The sequence below is a fragment of the Epinephelus moara genome, chromosome 14, assembly GCF_006386435.1.
Source record: "Epinephelus moara isolate mb chromosome 14, YSFRI_EMoa_1.0, whole genome shotgun sequence".
NCBI classification, from domain to species: domain Eukaryota; kingdom Metazoa; phylum Chordata; class Actinopteri; order Perciformes; family Serranidae; genus Epinephelus; species Epinephelus moara.
The window spans coordinates 5,658,751-5,665,783 of NC_065519.1; the positions used below are offsets into that span (position 1 = coordinate 5,658,751).

Sequence of the window (7,033 nt, forward strand, 5' to 3'; positions counted from 1 at the left end):
TATATATATATATATATATATACATATATATGTAGTTATTAATTGTTATATATCTTTTTTTATCAGTTTCCATTACACTGATATATTCCCAACACACAGACATATTATTACATTTTATCCACCTACAGCTTAAATCTTAGTCCATACTGTTTACATTTTAAATAATGTCCTGTGTTTCTATCAAAAAAGGGAGGAGATGAACCAGGAGCTGTCGTCTGAAGTGGGATGGAAACATAATTGAGGCACCCGTCAGCAGCTGCTCCTGATGGTCTCTTTATCATCATCAACATTGTGCTTGCTGATGCTTCCTGCATCACTGCCTATTCAGAAATTTAAACACAGTTTAAACACAAATGTTTTTTATCATTATGCAGAGTTCGTTGTTACCTGCTATGCTTCAGGTTTTGTAAGCTCTATCATTTCTGAGCCATGTGTTGGGATTCACAGGACCACAGATGATTTATCATTTGGTAAAATCTAAACTGTAGAATTAAAGGCTTTTTCCTCTGCATGCTCTTTGTTCTCCAAACAAAGACAGCTAGGTGACACCCATCTCCACAGGAGGTCTCACCTCACACCTCAGTGAGACCCAAGTCTCACAACTTGATTGGACAGAACTTTTTCAGTGACATGTGACTCTGTGATGTCACAGGCTTTTTGTACAAGATCTGCTCCCTTCCACAGAACTTCCTCTTTTGCTCCAACCGTAGAGCAGTGCTCTCGTAACAACTGGGCATAGCTTATCACAGCTTTACAGGCTAAGCAAGACTGTTTGACTTGTTGTACGTGCTTTGATGCTGTTTACTGAGTTATTGTTGTGATAGATTGCAGTTAGGTCATTGATTAGTTGGCATCACCACAGCTAAGTGTTTAGTTTGCTAATACTGTTCACAAACAGATTCTTGCGTGCAACTAAACAGTCTCTGCACTAATTCAGACCGTTTGCAACACACGTCACATTGACATAGACTCATTAATAAATAGGCTTTCAACAGAGCTACACCCAAACAGGCATCTCAAAGTTCCCGCTTCTTTTCCTTTGTCTTTTTCCTGACCACACAGTCAGACAGACACCTCCCCCAACCGGAAGCCAGCCTTGATTTGACCACACAGTCAGACAGACACCTCCCCCAACCGGAAGCCAGCCTTGATTCAGCCATTTTGGTAGTTCTCTGTTGTCAGCCATTTTGTTTTGTAGGCCAAACGGCTACTTGATCACCACACCCGCCTTTGTCTTTCTCTTTTCTCTCAGACACATACACACACACACACACACACACACACACCAAGGTTGTATATAGTTAGTTAGAATTTGTGTGTTTTGGTTTGCTTTGCTAATTTGTGAATAAATATAACTCTTTGGAATCATACCTGCTGTCTGTTTAATGTTGCACAAGGGTGAATGAATAGTCAACCTCTGCTGCGTCAAGAACTCCGAAATCCTTCAGGCGTTACTGTTAATTTTGGTTGTTGTCATTAATTTAATTATTAATCAAACTCCAAATTAATAGTTTAGCGTATTTTATGAGACTGATATCTTTAACTGGCTATCATTTTTCCCTTTACGGGAATGGTGCCCCACAAGGTGATTTAATGTTAATTAAGTCACATTATTTAACATAATTATTAATTATTAATAATAATTCTTAATTATTTCCGATAGACAATTTAACCCCAACATATTTGGTGCCTCCGTGTGAAGTCAAAGGTGTTGATCCCAACATATTTGGTGCCACCGTGTGAGGTACAAATATGTTGATTCCCAACATATTTGCTGCCACCGTGTGAGGTAAATATATGTTGATTCCCAACACGTCAGTATTAAGTACAGGCAGTAGTCGGGGTGAGGGGGGATGCCATCCCCCTTGTTAGAAAATTGACCAAAAACCATCCCCCTTGCTAATCTAGAATCTGTGTGTACAGGCACGGACGTAATTTTCAATTCGTTTTTAACATGTGGTAGCGTGTTTTTCCAAGCTGTCTTTCAACACATCATGAGTAGACTGCGCCAGGCCGCATACACATGTTGTCCTGTTGTGATCTGAATCAGTCGCACAGACGAGACGTGCTGCTGGGCAGTGCCTCTGTGTTAACTATGTTCAACAAACCAGCCAGCAAGAAGCAAAAAACCTTGCACAGTTTCTTCCAAACAAACCGTGTAAGTTGAGTAATGCTGCTGCATGTAGATAATGTTAGCTAAATGATGACTAATTAATAAATGCCAATATATGAATTTAAGCTAGTTAACAAGAATGCTAATGTTATTGTTACCTATGTTAAATCGCTTGCTAGCTAGTTTCATGCTAGGTATAAACCCACTCCTCCTTAATTTCTGCGTAGAATTTGTGCTCACTATTACTTTGCACATATTTTTTTAATCTTTACTGCCACAATATAAAGAGCAGGGTCAGGGAGGAGACAGTGGACCAGAGGCCAGCAAGGATGATCATGCAGAGTCTTCACAGGTAAGGAGAGATTATAACTGGCTGAGAGAAAATATCCAGAGCACAAAAGTGACTTGAGGTTAATTTCCACAGCTATGTCACCACTACTATTCCTAATTCTATTTCTAAATTTTGCTTTGCACATTTATTATCTATATTATTGCAATAGATAGAAGAGGGACAGGGAGAAATCAGGCAGGTATCAGGACAGGGACCTGACAGCAGCACCAATTATCAGCCCAAGGCTTCACAGGTAAGGAGAAATTATAAATGGCTAAGGAAATGTCTATAGGATAAGAGTGACACTGAGGTTAATTTTCACAGCTATTTCAGAACTACTCTTATTTATACTCTAAAATGTTTTTTTTGTCTGTATTGCAATAGCAATACGACTGCATTATTTGTGTTTTTAAAGGCAGCAGGTATAGGTCATGCAATTTTTCTTTATCTTGATTAATTTTGCACATCTGTGCTGTCATGTTTGATTATGTGTGCACGCAAAAAAATCAAAGCTACATTGCATCCCCCTTGTTACAATTTAACACGACCACTGTGTACAGGTCAAGATAATTAATGTGAGGAAAGGGTTTTTATTTTGCACTTTTATGCCATGTCCTTTGTAACTGGGCTGCGGATGTTTTTTCCCTTTTCTGATAAATAATTGTGGTACACTTAACTGACATGAATTTTTATTTGCTATATGTGTAACGTTGGTGCCGCTGTGCTGGGATCTTGGGCTCAGGAATACAGGTAGGAAAGTCACTGTTGCTGTCAGGTGTTTGACCCAGAAGGACAATTTTTTTAACTGTATTTAGAGGAATTCAACACTACAGATTCGAGCAGGAATATTGAATGTTGCATTCTTTCAAACAAATATAACGTGTAACAATATAAACAGATTAAAAACTAATTCAGAACTAAACTGTAATGACAATGCTGCATTTACAAAAATTAAAAAATAGATACATATATAGACCGTTTCAAACTTGACAACATAAACATTCTAATGAGTCCCTTGGTACTTCCTGCTAGAATGTTTGTTAATGCGGTAACTGACAGGAAGTGCACAGGGACCAAAGCCAACCTGTTATGCTCCACCCTGTTAGGCTCCACCCTGATAGGTTCCACCCTGTTATGCTCCACCCTGTTAGGTTCCCCCATGTTAGGCTCCACCCTGGTAGGTTCCACCCTGTTATGCTCCAATCTGTTAGGCTCCACCCTGTTAGGCTCCACCCTTTTAGGTTCCCCCCTGTTAGACTCCACCCTTTTAAGTTCCCCCCTGTTAGGTTCCCCCCTGTTAGGCTCCACCCTTTTAAATTCCCCCCTGTTAGGCTCCATCCTGTTAGGCTCCACCATTTTAAGTTCCCCCCTGTTAGGCTCCACCCTGTTAGGCTCCACCCTTTTAGGTTCCACCCTGTTAGGTTCCACCCTGTTAGGCTCCACCCTGTTAGGCTCCACCCTTTTAGGTTCCACCCTGTTAGGTTTCACCCCGTTAGGCTCCACCCTGTTAAGAAAAAAATCTGCACGATGGAATAAGGGACACATGAGGTGTAGGAAAAGCTAAGTGTTGTTGAATATATACAATATTAACACTTTACGGGGAACGCTCTCACAATCCATGTCTGAACAATCCGCCCCTAATTATTATGTTTTAGGTGTTTGAGCTAAATGACTAAACATGTCATTTATTTGATATAATGTTAGAAACCTCAAAAATGTATTATTTTTTCTCCAAAAGTTATCACACTGAAAAGTCACCAATAGCCAGGAATGACTCAAACCCTCCGTGTGTGTGCGTGTGTGTGTGTGTGTGTGTGTGTGTGTGCTCCAGTGGTGAGCAGAGGGGGAGGTTGAGTTTCCGGAGATGCATAGTTTCACTTTCACTTTACAGCAGTGTCGCAGTCTTGTTTACCAGCCGAGAGACTCCCAAAAGGTATTGTAAATACTTTATTACTTTATTACTCTTATCACCAGGGTTCTTGTGTCATCCGTTTATTCAGTTATTTCATTCTGTCCGAACAACAACAAACGTTAACGAGAAAAAAAAAGTCTGAATTGTGTCTTTTGTTTGTGCCATGTGCTTTAGGCCCAAGCTTTCTTCGTCGTCGAAATACATACTGTCAGTCTAATAAAGTGGTTCTCAACCAGGTGTCCGAGGACCCTCAGGGGTCTTTGCTGGACTTACAGGGGTCCCTAGAAAATGGGGAATAGTTTGTTTTCATTATTTAATTCACAGTAGAAGTGAGCCTGGTGTTAGTAAGAGTCATCAGATCAAAGGTGTCACTTCCTCCACAAACAACTGTAGAATTCACATCTAACTACCATAATCTTTTCACATGGAGGTCCCTGAAGTGACATGTCAGGTTTAATAACATTTCACTTCAGGGACCTCCATGTGAAAAGATTTTTCACAAGTTTTACTTCCCCTTTGTTGTGTGACACTATTGAGTTTTTCTTCAACACCAGGCTCTGCTTCAAGTGACTTAAATTATTTTGTGTTTGACTGAACAGGAAAAGTGGACAAAAGCTCCAAACTAACACCTAACATACAGCGGCAGTAATGCGGAACAGACAATATGTTACTACATTAACTTCCAAGTAAATCAGGCTGTAAATATTTTATATAGTGATGACAAATATGCATATTCTCATACAGCTACTTATTAAAAGGATAGTGCACCCAAAAATGAAAATTCAGCCATTATCTACTCACCCATATGCCGATGGAGGCCCTGGTGAAGTTTTAGAGTCCTCACATCACTTGCGGAGATCGGCGGTAGCAGCGGCCAGCACACCTAATGGCAGACGGCGCCCCAGACTAACGTCCAAGAACACAAAATTGAATCTAGTATCTAGTATCTCCATACTGCTCATCCGTAGTGATCCAAGTGTCCTAAAGCCCCGACATAAAAAGTTGTTTGGAAAAACGTCATATGAACTCTGTTTTTAGCCTCACTGTAGCCTGTAGCTCTGACTGCTTCTCTGTGCTCCGCGTTCACGTGCGCGCGCTCAGGGTGATCGGTGATGCACGGTCTCTGAAGAGCAGCAGTCTCGTCAGTACTGAGGTCCAGATTCTCAAGTGCAGGCATCACCAATTCCCAGTCTGAGCAGCAAAGACTTTCCTCAACCGTTGGCATTGCTTTGCATTTTAAACAACTACACCACCAGGTTTCCAGTGCTCCACTCCGGTATTCTGCAGCTGGCTGAAGCTCATGAGCTGCGGCGGCTGCTTCCGTCCATATACTCGGGCTCAAACAAATACGGCTCAACAAAGAAATGCTGTTCCTCCTCAGTTTCAAAGTCTTCAGACATGTTGGGCTGTCCTTTGCTAAAAGACCGTAGTGCAAATTATCTTTTAGCTCTGTGGTTACATTGTCTCTCCCTGCGGTGCACGTGTCACGTGATGTAAACACGGGTGAGCAAATCTCATGCTTTCGGTGGTCTTGCGCAGGCGTGCACACGTGAACGCGGAGCACAGAGAAGCAGTCAGAGCTACAGGCTACAGTGAGGCTAAAAACAGAGTTCATGTGACGTTTTTCGAAACAATTTTTTATGTCGCGGCTGCAGCACACTTGGATCACTATGGATGAGCAGTATGACGATACTTTGTGGATTCAATTTTGTGTTCTTGGACATTAGTCTGGGGCGCCATCTACCATTAGGTGCGCTAGCCGCTCCCCCCGCCGATCTCCGCAAGGGATGTGAGCACTCTAAAACTTCACCAGGGCCTCCATCGGCATATGGGTGAGTAGATAATGGCTGAATTTTAATTTTTGGGTGCACTATCCGTTTAAACTTGCAGCATAAAGAAGGCAGTCATAGAGCTCATAACTTCTGCACACTGTGTCACAAGGTGTAAAGAAAGCTGCGGGACAACAAACATTCTGCTCGTGCACTTGTAAAGTCTTTCACATTTGACTGTGACCGTCTTTTCACTTTCACCTTTCATCTAAAGTGCATTTAGTGTGAGAGCAGGATGTGTTTTCAACTTTTCACCATCAAAAGTCAAAAGAAGAGACCTTTGTGGATCATTCAGCTCCTGATAAAAACCTCCTGAACAATGAACACTGAGGGAATTCTCCCTGGGAGAAGTTTTAGGTGGTTGCACTCTGCAGTTCACAAGTAGAGGCCACCAAATCCCTGTAAATCTTCCACGTCACCTTAAATAGTATTTGTGTCGTCTTTTTCTCAGCAGATGTTTTGAGTTGTAGTTGCAGGAAAAGCACAGGTGATACAAATGTGTCCTGTTTACTCCAGAGTCAGAGGTCAGCACTCAGCAGGTGTGTGTTGTGTTACAGCTCAGAGCAGCAGCAGACACCACACTCTGCAGGGCTCAGTGTGAACATGGGGCTCATCTTGTCAATGTAAGTCATTATTATATTACTTTATAACTTTAGTATCTGTGTTAACTAAAGTGATTTATTACTATGTGACCTGTGTATTTTCATTTTATTTGTATCCACACTGACACTAAATCAACTTCCTTTAGGAGGAAAGTACTTTATAATGAGGAGATTAATCGTTCTGTAAGAACAATATCTGCTTTGACTGAACTTATAATCAATCAATCAATCAATCAATCAATTTTA

At 41.3% G+C, this 7,033-nt stretch overlaps 1 protein-coding gene and 1 long non-coding RNA gene across 21 annotated transcripts in view; one reads left to right on the forward strand and one right to left on the reverse strand.

The window, feature by feature from the left end:
* LOC126401483 (uncharacterized) overlaps positions 1-7,033 on the forward strand; it is a 47,674-nt gene that overhangs the window by 6,221 nt on the left and 34,420 nt on the right. The gene's annotated exons all lie outside the window — the stretch shown is intronic.
* On the reverse strand, positions 355-1,590 carry LOC126401489 (uncharacterized). Its single transcript, XR_007571074.1, has 2 exons — positions 1,126-1,590; positions 355-1,074 (listed from the first exon to the last, which is right to left on the reverse strand). It is a non-coding gene; the product is annotated as an uncharacterized LOC126401489 (long non-coding RNA).